Raw genomic sequence first — 18,855 nt, 5'->3', positions numbered from 1 at the left:
CATCATGGGCCAGGGCTAGGATAAGTTTTTAAGATTTCATTGCAATCACCAGATTGAGTATTTATCAGAAAAAGATATATTGTATAAAAAATGAATAAATAAAATAAACCTGCCACTTAAAGATTACTAAAAGGACATTTAACAAAATACATAAAATTCAATGCAATCTTAAACATTTTAAGATCATTAAACTGAATCTAGATATCTTATTAAAAGTACAACTACCAATTGATAATAGGATAAATAATTATAATTTAATTCTAGTCTCCATCAATATATTTCCCTTACTCCACAGCTTCACAGTAGTAGGCTATCTGTTAGGGCACAGAAGAAGTAACTAATGTAGAACTAAAAACTATAATAATTTAAAAATTAAGGCTGTAATTGATACTCAAGCAATTTAAGAATTTTATATAGACAGAGAGTAAGTCTGATAGTCATATAAGTAAAGAATATCTAGATTCCTTTGATGTAAATACTCTATCTTCCATAAAAATATTTCCAAAATAACAAAGGCTACTACACTAATAGTGCAACTGGAAAATAAGTTACATACATCTTTTCTACCTCGATTATTTGCATTTCACTGTCCTCTTTACTACTCAATTGTGTTTTGAAGGCTTTCTTATAAAAACCAATGCTTGTTGAGGCCCCACTATGGGGTATTCTCCCTGCCCTGAAGGATTTCACAATCTGTTTGGGCAAGAATTGTCTTCATCGATCCCTTAAAGAGGTCAGCTGAATACTTCTGTTGTCCAAGATACTTTGGGGGAAGGAAAGCACATAATCCCCAATCTTCAACAGCTCAGGTGCTGTTCTCACTTTTTCAAAAAATTTTACATATTTCATTTGTTAATTTGTTTCAGAATTCTGATCATATAATCAGGGTAAGTCCCGGAACATTTAAAAGAACAAGACTTACAACTAATTAGCAGAAAATAAAATGTTAAAACTGAAAGGAGGTCTCCTCGCTGGGCTAGAAGTCATTCTACTGTTTTATCTTGTTTCTCATTAGTGATAAGATTTTTTTGGGGGTAGGACACAAAGTCTGAAAAAACTACTTTGATAATATCCATAGACCAAACTGTACAAAAATCCTATCTATGGAAAGCTCAAAAGCATGCTTTCAGAAGAGAGCTTCTGGAAAAACTGTGTCTATACTCTCAGTAACCAATTGATCTGAATGATTACACAAGATTATTTTTAGTGTAGATAAATAAGTTTGTCCCATTTTTATTGTAGGTTGATAATAGAGATCTGAAAGTATTAATCAATGAAATTAAGTAATAAAATGCAATAATTGATTTAACTAAGATAATTCATAATTTTTTAGAATTTTTCAGTGAACCCAAGGATAGAGTTTTACTGAATTTCCCAGTAGGCACAACAAGCATATGCTTAAGGCACCAACAAAGCAGAAATAACAAAAAATATTTTTAACAATTTAATATTTCAAAAAGAAAAGAAAAATTATAACTTTATGGGGAGAAACAAAGCTATGGAGATTTTTCACACTCATTTTATCATTATGTATTAGTGTTTTAATTTACTACTAGAGGCCGGTGCATGAAATTTGTGCACTCAGGGGAGGGGGCGCATGTCCCTCAGCCTGGCCTGCGCCCTCTCACAGTCTGGAAGCCCTCGGAGGATGTCCGCCTGCCACAGAGGCGAGAGAGGCTTCCACCACCACCACTGTGCTCGCCAGCCATGAGCCTGGCTTCTGGCTGAGCAGCGCTCCCCCATGGGAGTGCACGGACAACAGGGGGAAAGCTCCTGCATTGAGCATCTGCCCCCTGGTGGTCAGTGTGTGTCACAATGACCGGTTGTTCCACCTTTGCGCCAAAACCGGCTCTCCAATATCCCCCTATGGGTCCCGGATTGCAAGAGGACGCAGTCCTGGCCAAGGGACCCCACTGGTGCACGATTGGGGCTGGGGAGGGACACAGGAGGTTGGCCAGCCAGGGAGGGATCGTGAGAGGGCTCCAGGTCATGTCTCGCCTGTCTCACTCAGTCCCAGTCGCCTGGACCCCAGCAGCAAGCTAACCTACCAGTCAAAGCATGCTGTAGTGAGTGGTGAGCGGCCTTAGCATCATTAACATATTATGCTTTGATTGGTTGAATGGCCAACTGGCCAACCGGACACTTAGCACATTAGGCTTTTATTATATAGGATTCTATGGTCTGTGGTGCCATGGTTTCTTCTATCCTTCTGCTTTTCTAAAGATCCTAGTAGAGCCTATCCTAGTAGAGCCATGGCAAACAGTGTGGATCCATTAGGCTCATGGAAGGCATCAAGCACAAAGAGGAGGCCAAGAATGCTCAGATGTGCAAAACAGGAGAAGTGAGACACAGAAGCAGGGAGAGACCATGGTAAAATGGGCATTGTCCAGAATTTTATGTGTGAAAGGACACTGACAAGAGCAATCTTTTTTACTCCCAACCTTGGGAAGCCTACTTAATGCCCTTCAGTCAGATTCTTCATCACTAAAATGAGAAAAAAATCCAAAGGGTCATATTAAAAATTAAATAAAATTACAAGTGTATTTTTGGCACTTAAAAAAATGCTTGATCTTGCTTGTCTATTACATTTATCATTACTAAGACCTTCCAAATTCTATCTCCACACCCTTCCATGCCCAGAAGATAAAGTCTTTAGATGCTTGACAGATTATTAATGTTTAAAATAAAACCCCTGCTGCGTTGGAGAAAAAGATTACAAATAAATTACCTCCTCTCAGCAATAATTTTTAATTAGAATTATACTACCATATTATTTGCTTATTTACATGTAAATGCTTACTAGTGTTTATTTCCTGTCACTATTTCCATATATACGGCTCTTGTTTATCCATAAAAGTGGGGACATAGATCACTATTAAAGAATATGAAATCCAGCCTTAACCGGTTTGGCTCAGTGGATAGAGCATCAGCCTGGGGACTCAAGGGTCCCAGGTTTGATTCTGGTCAAGGGCATGTACCCTGGTTGTGGGCACATCTCCAGTGGAGGGTGTGCAGGAGGCAGTTGATCGATCGATGTTTCTGACTCTCTATCCCTCTCCCTTCCTCTCTGTAAAAAAATCAATAAAATATATTTTTTTAAAAAGAATATGAAATCCAAATATAATTCCTAGATTTTACATCAGCTAATAGTTTTAATCCCATTCTCCCTATTATATTTGATATAATTGATGCAGTTTGGAGGAGATAGCTGTTATCAATGCAGTTATTGTTTCTACCCTTATCGACTTTATGTTGATGCTAAATAATAAACCATACATCAAACTTTACCTCAGTTACAAACAAACATCACTTTCAGTTTTCTGAAAGGTAGTATTAAAAAAGCACCTGCTGGGAAAAATATATACTTTGGGATTCAATTTTCTAATTATTTTTGCAATTCATATTTCCAAAAATGAAGAAAAGTTAACAATTTCAAAGATTCCTCCTCCCCCTTTTTTTTGCTTTCCTCCAGAAATTGTTTCTGGCAGTTCCAAGTTCAGAATGCTTTTGTGCATTCCAAGCAGTCTTGCCCAGATTCTGCCACCTGTTCCGTCATTCTGGGTATATTTAGGGTATAGTTCTTTTCCATATGGGCAGTGTAATCCATTAAGTAGCAATCCAGCACAGTTACTTTTTTTTTAACGTTAAACCTCGAGAGTTAATCGTCCATCTGTGTGTAATCATCGATTCCATTAAGCCTTATGGCCTTGTCAGATTATCAAACATTTTAAACAGTAGTCCTTTATTCACAGGAAACACATTTGATAATTAAGGGCATGATGGAATCTAAGTTTTTGAGCCTAACTCCAAGGACCCACAGTGGCTTGTGTTTAACCTGAGTCAAACTTCACTTGCACTAGGTCACTGAGCTTTGACTAGGGCAGCAAGAGAGTTAGTGACTCATATTGATCTAGTACAGTCAGATTTCTGAACAAGCAGAATAAAATGTTCAGATGGCAAAAATAAATCAAATGTTTCACTGGTTTTGTTTTTTATCTGCAAGGCTTATCTTCAAATTTCTGTTCACAAGACTGAATCCCAATGGGTATTGATGAGAACTGCCCTTAGAGGCTGCACTTTCTCTAGCTTGTTTTTACGGTCTGTTGCCTTTTATTTTATCAGAGACTAGATTTCTCAAAGTCTAGACTCCCACTGGGGAACTTTCTAGGAGGAGATAGTGTGGGCAGATTTCTTATCAAACTGAAGTTTGATTTTTCTTATGAAGTTAAAAATACAAATTGTCCACAAAATATTGCTTACTTTCAATCTTTTTGTCCTCATTCTGTAATCAAATATGGATGAGAATGAGTCAAAGAAGCAGAGGTGAAGGACATTAAAATCAAGAATTCTGCACTCTGGGTCACAAAGTACAACGATGATGTATGACTGGGATCTCAAGAGAGTTATTTTCTCATTCTCTTGATATGAAACCCTCCTAATATAGTTATTAATGAAATTGATTACAGTACATACAATCAGCATATCACAAATCTTTAATTAAAATAATACAATCAAAGCACTGTGCCTAGGCCACTGGAGACACAATTTGCTATATTGTTGACCAACTATAAGTTTTTTTTTTTAAATCAAGAAATAGAGAATTCTGTTATCTCTGCAATCAAAATCCTAGGAACTATGTAGTTCTGTGTTCTCTTTCACTTATTTTATTTCTATGGGAAAATTGAAATGTTTCTGGTTTTGGTCAATCAAAATCCAAGAAATCTCATTTATAGTATAGTGTATTTTGTATTTCTTAAAACAACACAAAGATTTTCTCATGGTGTCTGGGCCAGGGCGAAGCAGACTTTGCATGGTCTGCTGGCTGGAGAACTAGACATGCAGAGGGAGAATCTTGGCCTTTGTGGAACAGCAGGTCTGGACAGCCTAGCCCACTGCACAGCCAACTCAGAAGCCCTTCCGGTGCAAATCTGGTCCAGAAGGCTGCACATATTTTTGCCTGGATATACCCCTTTGAGTTCAACAGGAGCCTGGGCAGCGATGATGAGGTCCTCCATATTGCTCACACGAAGCTACAGTATGGGACAGGAAATCTGGCTCTTTAACCCTCTGGCTGCTGCACATGACTGTTTGGCTAGCAAAGCAGAAAAATGTCGACAGCCTAAGGTTTAAATGATTAGTAACAGGTTTTTGAGTGATTTTCCCAGAATGTGCTAGTATAAATAGAGGACTGTGAAAGTGGTTCGGGGGATTTTTTTCTTCCTTTTGGTATTGTGATTTGTTTGTTTCCACTTCTTTTCATGGACGACTGTACACACCCATTCCAAACACCCAAATGCGGGCTGAAAGGAACGGTCACCTCCAAGTGCTTCCTAGACAATCAGGTGTCTACATCCTGAGTAGACAGACTCTTTAATCTCCTATAGTCTACCCAGCATTATGAGTTATTTTAACTTATCCTACCCTAGATTTTGTTTACAGGCTCGAAGACTCAGAAGAGACTATGAGAACATTATGGTTTAGTGCAAGATTTGATGATTTTTAAAAAATGAGTGATAGGCTTCTTACTAAAAACATAACGCCTTATGTAAGAAGTAATGTTTTGCTTTCCTTCTTAAATGTTCTTTACCATATTTGTTATTATTGCCTTTCAAAAGATGAAGCTGACAAGTAAGTTCATGTTCTAAGTGGCTCAATAGACGTCCCTTGCTGATTGTAAGAACAGGGTTAAAAGAAATGACATCCGATCAGTAGAGCTGTCACCAACTAATGGAAAGCTTTGAGCTAGTTTATTGAAATAGATCAGATTATCTCAACTCCAGCTAACACAGGTATCTTAAAATAGATCATGACAGCCTTGTGTTAGAAACACTGTCTGTTCAATAATAAAGCAAGTTTTTCAAATAAAATGTATTGTTTTAAATATAGGTGGATGAACCACTCATTAGCTCCCACTTGTGTTGTGTTATGGATGAAAGACATAAACTATGTCTTGCCATGCCTTAGTTTGCACATTTTGGTGAAAAACAAGCGATTCTATTTTTTAGTATAAAACAAAAATGAAGTATCAAAATATGAGAAAACTTTAGAACTTGTATAAATGATGGAAGGAGACCAACAGGTCTCTAATTAATATTTATCAACTGTTCTTATCAACATAAAAATATTGGGTCAATCTGTACAAGTGCAACCACAGTAAAAAGTACCATATTTAAACAATAAGGGCAAGAGAAAATGGTGCTTTTTCTTGGCATGCATACAGGTGCCATCTCTCCCAACTGATAAAGAAACCCTCCTTCTAGCCTGTACGCCCATGTAGTCCAGGTTCCCACTTCCCTTTACAAATAATATTCTTGAAAGGTAAATCCAGTCCACCAATTTGACTTTCTCACACCTATTCAGTCTGTCTTGTGCCCACCACTCTCCTGAAATGATTCTTACTGAAGTCATCTAAGACATTCAGATAGCTAAATCAGAGAGACATGTTGATTTATCTCGTCTACCTTAATGTTACTTCTCCTCTCTCATTCCATTATCCATTATTCCTGGCACTCCCTTTATCTCCTTGGTTCTTGTCATCTCCACCCCCACCTCCCCAGGCCTCTTAATTGCTTTTTCCCAGGTTTCTTTATGGGATTCTTTCCTTCTACCTACCTCTTAATTTCATGTTCCTCCTGATTATACTACCTTGCTCTTTTTCTCTTCTCACTTTTAGCTCTGATTTGCCCTATGGTGCTTTCTTCCACAATGTGAATTACGAATCATCGGTGAAAAACCCTGAATTAATTAGGATGCTTTTGTATAGAAATATAACATAAACAAGCTTAAGGCATAAAACTCAATGACTAAAACATTCAGGGAAAGGTTAACTAAATGCTGGATCGGGTGGCTCAATAGTATCAGCAGACCTCTATCTTTCTTATCTAGTTAGCTTTTTCCCCTTCTGTATTGGCTTCATGTACAGACTTGACCTACATGGAGACAAAGATTGTCATGGGTTACTCTAGACTTACTTGTTCTTATAGCTAATGATCCTGCCGTAAAGAGCTCCTCTCTTCCAGCATCCTTACCAGTATATCATTTTGTTTTCTGATTGGCTTGGCTTAAGTTAGTGATGGCGAACCTATGACACGCGTGTCAGAGGTGACACGCCAACTCATTTTTTTGGTTGATTTTTCTTTGTTAAATGGAATTTAAATATATAAAATAAATACCAAAAATCTAAGTCTTTGTTTTACTATGTTTGCAAATATCAAAAAATTTCTATATGTGACATGGCTCCAAAGTTAAGTTAGGGTTTTTCAAAATGCTGACACGTCGAGCTCAAAAGGTTCGCCATCACTGGCTTAGGTCATGGACTCTCAACACTGAGAGGAGAGGCCAGGTCTTTGATTGATTGTCAAACCAAAATCATTAATATTGGAAAGATATAGGTTTATAAAAGAAAGTAAAGAGCAGATTTAAAACAAACACACAAACACTCTATTACAACTCCCAAATCTGTAACCTCCTTCTATATTCCCACTGTAAGATCCAGACTAATATTTTATCTTCACAAATAGAGCTATTTCAAAAGTACATGCCCAAAGCTTAAATCAGGATTCCTTCTACTCCCACCCCAAATGTGTGTCTCTTTCTATTTTCAGTAATGCCACCATTACCTAAAAAAAAATCATCCAAAGCAGAAACAGAAAATCTTAAATTTCTGCTTATCAACTCTATCTTATAAATACTCATGAAATATATTTATATTTGTTTTCTTTTCTCTAAATTTATTCTTACTACATTATTTCAGAACTATGTTATCTCTAAACTAAAGAATGTCTTAACTGGACTTACCTTCCTCTACTCTAGTTTCCACATTGGTACCTCTTTACGTTCCTAATACACAAATACTGCCATTTTTATTTGTTTCAAGCCAACTCATCCACAGGATGACTTGTTCTCCAAACTTGTTCTCTCTCACTCAACAAAGTCAAAACTTAAGCCAAACTAAGCTAGACTTTTCCAAATGTGTCATTCCATTCTTGCTTGAGTATCTTTGAACACAGAATTTCTTTGTCCTAGAATGACCTTCCTCTCCCATTTTTAAAATGTATCTCACAAGATATATTATAAGTACTTTCAACTATGAATCATGAATGTGATTCTATTATTATGCTTATTGAAATGTATTTGTTTATATGTGGTCTCTCTCTCAAGACTAAACTCATGAGGAAGGAATATGTTTTATTAAAGTTATTAGACTTTTTAGGGGCTTGTTGAATTCTATCCAAGGCTAATCACAATGTCCGGAATTGTATGTAAAAAAAAAAAAAGTGTATTGAATGAATGCATGTAGGCAGGAATGAATGATATAGTAAATTTTGATAATCTGAAATGTAAAAACAATGACTTCTACCCAAAAGGTAATGAGGAATTTCATTTTTAGGCAATATTTAAAGGAAAAACCTTAATTTCTGATAGTAATAATGTTAATAAAATTCATAGCTTGGGATATTTGTAAATGTTTCAAGCACTTTAACATCAAAAACATCATTTGTCTTTGCATGGGAGGCCAAAGCAGATGGCATTGCAATTGGTACTTATCTGTGCTTATCTCAAGGAGAAACTGAGGAGCAAAGTGATTGTGTGTCCTTCCCAAGTTCATGCGGAGTGTTTTTGGTAGCACTAGATCAAAGAAATTTCTGCTCCCCCAGTCATTTAAAAGCATAAATGAGAACTATTTTCCAGGATCAATGGAGAAGGCCAGAGCATCCTATTTTAATCAATTATAAAAGTTCTCCTTCTCCAATCAATGAGAGGTATTAGTGAAATGAATGAGAGTAATTAAATCTAATTTAGTCATGCAAATGAGTTTAATTAAAAGAAATCTATCCTTTAATAACTTCAGGGGAAAATGCAGTTCCTTATGGAGTTTGAAATTTAGTTAAGCTCATAAGACACAATAGCTGAACTGATGAGACCACACTGTTGTAATCTGCTTGAGTAAATATTGACACATGTAGCATTTAGTTTGTCTCACAGTGATAATACTTGCTGTAGGCTTCTGATGAAATCTGGCATTTATAACTATTAAAAGATGCTTGTTAAAAGTGCTCTTATCCATCATGTTAATTCTATGAATGGGACCTCAAATGCATTGACCTCCAGCAAAAAAATCTTTTTTCCAAAACTAGAGTTTAAGAAAATGAATATAAATATACAGACCTCCACTCTGCAGAAAGCATTGAGCCAGGTATAAAACAGGGAGGCATGTGGCAGAGAAACAGAAGGTACCTGTCCTGAGGATGCTTACACTCTGGTGTCTGTAGTGTCTTCTGTCTGTAATGATTACAGACAAAATTGCTCAGAATGAAAGTACAAACCTAGATGCCATAAGGGAGGATTAAACAAAATCCCATGGGGGAACAGAAAGGGATCACTTATTTGGAATGACTGGGTGGAAGCAGGAAACTTTTCACCAATAAAGGGGAATCTGAGCTGGTCTTAGAGATAGGTGAGATTTCAATTGCAGAAAATAATGTCCATATACACAGAACATTATATAAAAAAAGAAAAAAACCACACTTTGTTAACAGCTTTATTGTGTGGTGGGGTTGGGACCATAGGTGACATGAAAAAACTTTTAGAAAAGCAGGTTTCACAGCTGGCCAGGCAGGGCTTCCGAATGCCATCTTTGGTGTCAGGATGTTTATCTGTAGACAACCTGGCGGTGGCAAAGGTTCTTGAACAAAAGAGTGGCATATCCACAATTGTCACTTAGAATGAGACCTCTGATCGAGGGCAAAAAGAATTGATAATGGAAAAAGGATAGGGACAAAGAGACTTTGTAGAAGTTTGTTGAATAATCTGAATGAGAAATGAGGAGGCTCCAGTTGAAGGCAGTGGCAATGAGAGTACAAAAGAAGGAACAGAGTAACAAAGCTTTATGAACTTTGAATTTTAACTTGGGTGTCAGGGTGAACAGTGATGCTCTCACTAAATTAAGGAGCATTTTTCTTAAATATGAGCCTCACAGAGACAGGGATTTTTTCCCCTCTATTGTTCATTGGTGAGCCTTGAAAGTTGAGCATAATAGTATATATATCTTAAATATCTAGCACATAGGAGATACTTGAAAAGTATTCTCTTCATGAACTGTGAGAAATTATAGTTTTGAAATCAAGTTGTAAGGGTCTAAAATTAAAAAAAAAAGCATGGCTTACAAGACCCAGGCCATCTATCCCTGTTTACTGATAGTTGCCAGGGGGGAGGAATGGAAGGGGATTGGGTGCAAAAGGTGAATAGATTAAGAAGTACAAATTGTTAGTTTCAAAATAGCCATGGGGATATAAAGTACCGCATAGGGAATATAGTCAATAATATTATAATAACTACTAGAGGCCTGGTGCACAAAAATTTGTGCACTCAGGGGGTAGGGGGGCGGTCCCTCAGCCTGGCCTGTGCCCTCTCGCAGTCTGGGACCCCTCGGGAGATAACACCCTGCTGGCTTAGGCCTGCTCCCGGGTGGCAGAGGGCAGGCCCAATCCCTAGGTACAGCCCCTGTTCAGACTCAGAGCAGGGCTGATGGGGAGTTGGGACGCCACCCCCTGTCATGCACAGAGCAGGGCAGGTCGGGAGGTTGCGGCACCACCCCGTCATGCACAGAGCAGGGCCAATCAGGGGACTGGGGCGCTGCCCCCTGTCACGCAGAGCAGGGCCCATCAGGGGGGTTGGGGCTCTGTACCCTGTCACGCACAGAGCAGGGCCAATCAGGGGGTTGGGGCGCTGCCCCCTGTCACACACAGAGCAGGGCCCATCAGGGGGTTGAGGAGCTCCCCCCTGTCACGCACAGAGCAGGGCCGATCAGGGGGTTGGGGAGCTCCCCCCTGTCACTCACAGAGTAGGGCCGATAGGGGAGTTGGGGCACCGCCCCATCACACACAGAGCAGGGCCGATCAGGGGGTTGGGGCACCGCCACTGTCACACTCAGGGCAGTGCCGATGGGGAGGTTATGGCTCTACCCTGTCACACACAGAGCAGGGCCTGTGGGGGGGGGGGGGGGGCGGGCGCCGCACCCTGTCACACACAGAGCCGCAGGGCGATCAGGGGGTTGGGGAGCTCCCCCCTATCAGGCACAGAGCAGGGCTGATCAGGGGTTTGGGTGCCTTCCCCTATCACGAACAGAGCAGGACAGATGTATGGGGCCAGGGGGGTACTGGAAATATCAGGGGGAACACTTTGTAAAGTATATGATTGTCTAACCACTATGCTCTAAATCTGAAATAATACTGAATTTAAACTGTAATTGAAAAATAAAATTTAAATTAAAAAATTTCTAGCTATGGACAGTTATATCCATGTTACCTTTGCTTACCATAGATACAGATAATTAAGAACTGACTCTATTTAACAGTACACATAGTTAAATAACAGCATGTGTTAAAGTTACTTAAATTATCAGTGATACAAAGGTATACAATCCTCTCTTGGCAGATGTAATGAAACAACTGTAAAATAAAAGATATACTTAAAACACAAACAAAAATAAAACCTCAACGAACTAAGAGAAAGGATTATCTATAGGCCCATTAAGGTGGCCAGGAAAAGTAAACATTTCTATAAGGTTAGATGTGGTGATGTGCAGTGAGGTGTTGCAAGAGTTTAGCCTTTTAGTCAAGGACTATTGTGGATAAAGTCAGAACTAGCATAATCACTACTGTCCTTCTTCATAAACTTATAGCAATCATGATAGATGCTTCCTTTGACATTCTAGAAGTAGTAAGCTGATCTCCTAGCTTCTTACTACACTTGGCCATAAAAAAATCACCTATGCTTCTAAATTTCAGAAAATTGGGGTGGAGTACAATGAGAAGAAAATAGATTAAGAATAGAAAATTTTTCCTTATTGTGGATTTATTTGAAACTTATTTATAACATGCAATATAACTATTATGAAATAGTTAATGGATGGCATTATTGCTTTCTTTTCTTGAATGAAATAATTTTATAGTGTACCTTTTCTTTCTTGATAAACCTATTAATTTAGATTAAACCTGGACTTATCTTGCTTTCTAGCTTATAAATTCTAAAAGTTGGCAAATTACTTATTCTCAATGATAGTTGAGCTGGTAATACTAAAATGTTGGAGATTTTAATATATTTTTCTTTTGTGGTTTGATAAATAATTTCACCCATTTGAAGAAGGGAATTTTACCCACTGGTAATATAAAAATAAGTAAAAGCTTGAAACTTCCTTGTAGACGAACAATCACTAATGTCATTCTAGGAGATTTTAATTTTCACTTGACTTGCTGTTATTGCTTTTGCATTTCTGTAGTATCTGTGTGGCAAAGATTGCTAATAATCACCAATATCCATTTCCCTTTTTGTTTTCTTTCTGCCCCCTACATTTTCTGTCCCCTTAAAGTTAGATAAAGGATATGTAATCAAATTCTGCACATTGAACAGAGTATAAATGGTAAATATTGCTTCTAGATTTGTCCCATAAAAATCTCCAACAGGTAATCTGTAGTTTTCTCCTTCTTCCAAAGTGATTCTGAGGACTTGTTGAATTTGGAGACATTGAGATAGGAGAATATTGTGTCTCTGAATGACCACATTCACTCCTCTCCCTCTCCTCACCTCACCAGTATCACGAGATTATTAAATAAGTAAGCACTGAAAATTTATCATAGTTAACACTGACATTTCAGACTATTTGTTACTGCAGCCCAGCCTAATCTAACTAATAAAACCTGGCAAAGTGCTGAGCATGAAAGAATTAATAGTTACCAAATTGAATTACAGATATTTTTTAACCACAAATATCCTTTGAGTCTGTGAATCTTGGATTATACCCAATTTGTTTCCATATCTTAGTAGTGAATTGGTGAAGCTTAGGTGCTCTGATATGTCTAGGTGACCTTAGTTTGGATGTGTTTTTAGGCATCATCCACATGGAAGGAGACACTCATCAAGTTTAAAGGAACAGTCTTGTGATTCACAGCTTGTCTTTTGAGAAGAGTAGAGGAAGTTGTGTCATTGATCATAGGTAATTCCAAAATGGCTCACACTATCAATATCTCTGAAAATCCCCTCAACAATTCAAATCCAGTCTGTGGCTGGAAACTGAAAAGTGAATGTAACCCAACTTATGCAAAGGAATCCATCAGTGTAGCAATATTATAGTGTGCAAGTAAGAAGGGAATTGGTGGTATCTCAGTGGGTTCACCTCTTTATTTGAATCATGCAATTATACATTTATAAATTATACATTTACAATTATACATTTATACAATTAAGCAAGCGATTAAGAAAACAATTATTCTCTTTCTTTATAATGTGTAGAAAAGCTGGACCAACTTTTAGCAAATTAACATGTCCACATTTTTGGTAGATAAGGTTAGAGATGGGAAATGAATCCTTAAGAATTTGCTGTCCCAGCTGGACACAAGCCTAGAGAATATAAATTATTTTCCTTTAATATCCACCATTATATAAACAAATAAGAGTAGATTTTTAGTTTTAAATGATTTAAGAATCTTGTTTGTGCTATTTTTGTCTTTGAAAAACAACTGCCTCTCTATTGCTTCTGGCTCTACTGTGTATTCTGAAAGTACCAATTTTCTCCTTATATGACTGCACCTTTCTCATCAGAGTGTTTCATTAAGGAATCACTGCTCACCTCAGTCTGTGCCAATTATAGTACTCTAAATCTTTAGCCACAGTGATTGGTCCAGAATTGGCCACAAGACCAAGATAAGCCAATCAAAGTCCTTTTCCAGAATTTTCAAATCTGAACCAATAGGAATTTTTTTTTCTGGTCATGAAGCTGTAAGAATTTATGTTCATGAACTATAAGCTGTGCTTGTTTTGGTCAAGTTGAGAAGTAGAAGTCAGAAAATAGAGATACTCCTGAAAAGGGAAATGGAGAGTCCTGTCAATATTTAAATTCCTGATTCTTATTTTATCTGAGATAGGCTTCCCTCCTGCCTTCCCTATAGTTTGGTTATGTGAGTTGTATTTGGTCATATGAGCCAATAAATTCAATTGTTGCTCAAGTTTAAGGTGCATTTAGTGACTGAAAGCAAGAGTCTTAATATGACCATTGAGGGTTTTTTAAATTAACTTGGTTATGGTATAATTTACATAAAATGAAATGTATATACTTGTACAAGTATACATTTCAATGAGTTTAACCAGTTTATATACAAATATAACCTTCATCACAATTACAATATGGAAAATATATGTTGTGACATAGTCAATGGTGAAATAATTTTCTAATATCTTCCCTCAAAGAACACTGATTTTGACAATCATGTAGGAGAGGGTATTTGTGGAGGTCTAGGAGTCCAGCAGAGATATTACGACATATCATTGGAGCAATAATAGTCTGAGATTTAATGTACTGAAGATGGTAAGAGGGAATAGGTTCTCTATACCCCCATCACTCCTCCAAGTTGGCCCAGCTCAACATCACAAGAGACCTTCTCAACCCATCAGTGAAAGTAAGAGCATGTGAGTAAGTGCTTGGTTCCCCCAGTTATATAGGGCTCTGCCAAAAAGGTTCATTTCTCTCTCACCCCATCCAGATTACTGAGTTGTAAGCTGCGTGACTGGTAGGCAGTGAAATGATGGGAGAACAGCAGCCAGGGCTCTGAATGGAACATCAAGGACTGGTGGATACTGCTAACTGCTTTGCAGGCCCCATCAGAAAGCCTGTTGAGAAGCTTCTGGGGATACATCACCTGATGATCCCCTCACTGGGCCACAGGCAACCCCAATAATCCATGTGCCTCTTCCACAGACAAATACCACCACCTCATGGCTGGCTCCCTATGCATGTTCCTGAATGTAGTGAGAACAAGCCTTTTCAAACAGATAGAGAGCATGCACACATAGAAAGCCAACCCAACTCGGTGGGATTTTGCAAGAACACACAAATCTAGACATTTAGCACCACCTTAGGAAAAGCAAATGAAATGCTGTTAGCAATTTGCTTGGCTTTGCAGGCCTAAAATAATAGGAAATCCCCCTCAAGAGGGAACAAAAAATGTGGAGAAGATGTATCCATAGAAAAGATTTGAGAAAGTCTGAGAATCCCTAACAAGGCTGGGAAGGTATTTTTCTCCCAAAGCTAGTCAATAAAGACTGGAGGAGATGTCTGCTTCTTCAGATGTGAAGACAGTGATGCAAGCCTTCAAGGAACATGAAAAATCAAGTAAACATGATATCATTTAAGGAACACAATAATTTTCCCATAACCAATCACAAAGAAATGAAGATTCATGATTTCCCAATTAATTATAAATAGTTGTTTTATGGAAGCTCAATGAGTGATAAGAAAAATACAAAAAGAAAATCCAACAAAATCAGAAAAGAACACATGAACAAAATGAGAATTTTAGCAGAGAGGTAGAAATTTAAAAAAAAGAACCAAACAAACTCCAGCTAAAGAATACAATGAGTAAAATTTTAAAAAATTGCAACAGAGAACATCTCATTGAATGGAAAAAAGAAAGAAAGAAAACTAGATAGAAAAAAATAAGTAAAGAAAGTCTATGTGAATTATTGGACATCATTAAGAGAATAATCAATGCATTATTGGTCACAGAAGAAGAGAGGGAGAAAAAGGCAGAAAGCTTACTTAGGGAAATAATGGTTGAGAACTTTCCAAATCTAGAGAGAAATTTGGATATACATATTTATGAAATTCATAGGTTTCCCCATAATTTCAACCCAAAATGATCTTCTTCAAGATACATTATAATAAAGCTGTCTAAAATCAAAGACAAAGGGAGAATTTTAAAAGCAGCAAGAGAAAAAAAATCACATACAAGGTAACCCCCACAAGGCTATGAGAGGATTTCTCAGCAGAAACCCTGGGGGCTAGGAGGGTGAGATGATATAATCAAAGTGCTAGGAAAATATCTGCCAACCAAGAACACTTTACCTAGCAAAGTTGTCCTTTGGAAATGAGAGATAAAGACTTTCCCAACCAAACAAAAGCTGAGGTTGTTCATCACCAGACCTGCCTTACAAGAAATGCTAAAAGGAGCTCCTCAAGGAGAAATGAAAAAGTGCTTTACCTATTTACCTATTGATGAATATTTGGATTGTTTTCATTTTGGGCTACTTTGAATAAAGCTGCTATAAACCTTAGTTTACAAATCCTTGTGGAGACTTGTGTTTTCATTTCTCCTGGGTAAATACCTAGAAATGGGATTGCTGGGTCATATGATACTTGTATGGCTAACTTTATAAGAAACTGCTAAACGGTTTCTAGAGCAATTGTACCATTTTACATGCCCTGCAGTAATGTATGAAAGCTTGACTTCTCATCTTTATAAACACTTGATATAGTCAGTCTTAAATTTTAGCCATTCTAAGGTATATAGTGGAATTTCATTGTGGTTTTAATTTTTATTTCCTGATGATCAATGATGTTGAGTTTTTTTACGTGCTTACTAGATGCTTATTATGTCTTCTTTTATGATGTGTCTGTTCAAATGTTTTGCCCATTTTAAAATTGTTTGTCTTGTTATTGAGTTTTGAGTGTTTTTAAAAATATCTTCTGGAGAGGGAGAACCAAGATGGCGGCATAGGTTAACGCCGGAGTTTGCTGCTTTGAACAACTACTTCAAAAGTGAAACCAAAAAACGGAAGGGACATCACCCAGAACCACAGGGGCGCTGGCTGAGTGGAAGTCCTACAACTAGGAGGAAAGAGAAACGCATACGGACACTCAGAGGAGGCGCAGTGCTGAAGTCAAATTCTGAGGTGCAGAGTGCGCGGAGCGGGCTGGCAGCGGAGGGCGCGGTTGTTGTTTTCAATCGGGAGGGAGTCGCAGACTCTGAGCTCCAGATCCGGGCGAGTCTTTAGGGACCCAGACTCAGGCGGGAGAAGCGGGACTGTCTGGCTTCGGTCAGAGCGAGTGCAGCTTTCTCTCCGAGCTTTGCAGCGGGTGCTGGGACTCAGAGAGGCAGAGCCCCTTGGGACAGGACTGAGAGCCGCCATAACTGCTCCCTCCGGCCCACCCTGTTGATCCTGTTCGACCCGCCCTGCCCAAGCCCTGCACAGAGGCATTTGCCAGATAGCCTCAGGCAAAGGCTAGATTAGCACCTCCCTAGAGGACAGAAGTTCTCTCACCGCTGACACAGCTGAATCTCATAGCCACTTGGCCTGGAGGTCAAACCCTCCCTGGAATTAGCTACAGCAATCAAGATTTATCTATAAGACTGCGAACAAAGACCACTAGGGGGTGCACCAAGGAAGCATAACAAAATGCGGAGACAAAGAAACAGGACAAAATTGTCAATGGAAGAAATAGAGTTCAGAACCACACTTTTAAGGTCTCTCAAGAACTGTTTAGAAGCTGCCGATAAACTTAATGAGATCTACACGAAAACTAATAAGACCCTCAACTAGAAATTAAGCACACACGGACTGAAATAATGAATATTATACAGACGCCCGACAGCAGACCAGAGGAGCGCAAGAATCAAGTCAATGATTTGAAATGCGAGGAAGCAAAAAACATCCAACCGGAAAAGCAAAATGGAAAAAGAATCCAAAAATGCGAGGATAGTGTAAGGAGCCTCTGGGACAGCTTCAAGCGTACCAACATCAGAATTATAGGGGTGCCAGAAGATGAGAGAGAGCAAGATATTGAAAACCTATTTGAAGAAATAATGACAGAAAACTTCCCCCACCTGGTGAAAGAAATGGACTTACAGGTCCAAGAAGCGCGGAGAACCCCAAACAAAAGGAATCCAAAGAGGACCACACCAAGACACATCATAATTAAAATGCCAAGAGCAAAAGATAAAAAGAGAATCTTAAAAACAGCAAGAGAAAGAAACTCAGTTACCTACAAGGGAATACCCATACGACTGTCAGCTGATTTCTCAACAGAAACTTTGCAGGCCAGAAGGGAGTGGCAAGAAATATTCAAAGTGATGAATACCAAGAACCTACAACCAAGATTACTTTATCCAGCAAAGCTATCATTCAGAATTGAAGGTCAGATAAAGAGCTTCACAGATAAGGAAAAGCTAAAGGAGTTCATCACCACCAAACCAGGATTATATGAAATGCTGAAAGGTATCCTTTAAGAAGAGGAAGAGGAAGAAAAAGGTAAAGATACAAATTATGAACAACAAATATGCATCTATCAACAAGTGAATCTAAGAATCAAATGAATAAATAATCTGATGAACAGAATAAACTGTTGATTATAATAGAATCAGGGACATAGAAAGGGAATGGACTGACTATTCTTGGGGGGGAAAGGGGTGTGGGAGATGTGGGAAGAGACTGGACAAAAATCGTGCACCTATGGATGAGGACAGTGGGTGGGGAGTGAGGGCGGAGGGTAGGGCGGGAACTGGGAGGAGGGGAGTTATGGGGGGGAAAAAAAGGAACAAATGTAATAATCTGAACAATAAAGATTTAATTAAAAAAAAAAAATAAAGTTCTCCTCATTCTCAGCAAGAGCGCTTTCAAAAAAAAAAAAAATATCTTCTGGATATAAGCATATATATATATGATATATACCAGGGGTCCTCAAACTACGGCCCGCAGGCCACATGCAAATACAAATATTTTATTTGTTCCCGTTTTGTTTTGTTTTACTTCAAAATAAGATATGTGCAGTGTGCATAGGAATTTGTTCATAGTTTTGTTTTGTTTTTTAAACTATAGTCGAGCCCTCCAACGGTCTGAGGGACAGTGAACTGGCCCCCTGTTTAAAAAGTTTGAGGACCCCTGATATATACCCTAGCAACCACTGGTTGGATCTTTTTACATTTTACTTTTTGCTGATTGTCTCCATAATTTTGTCTTTTTTAGAATGTCATATAGTTAGAATCATGAATATATAGACTTTCCACATTGGCATCTCTCATTTAA

The sequence above is a fragment of the Myotis daubentonii genome, chromosome 1 (assembly GCF_963259705.1).
Source record: "Myotis daubentonii chromosome 1, mMyoDau2.1, whole genome shotgun sequence".
Lineage (NCBI taxonomy): Eukaryota > Metazoa > Chordata > Mammalia > Chiroptera > Vespertilionidae > Myotis > Myotis daubentonii.
Note: the sequence above shows the minus strand (reverse complement) of the source record.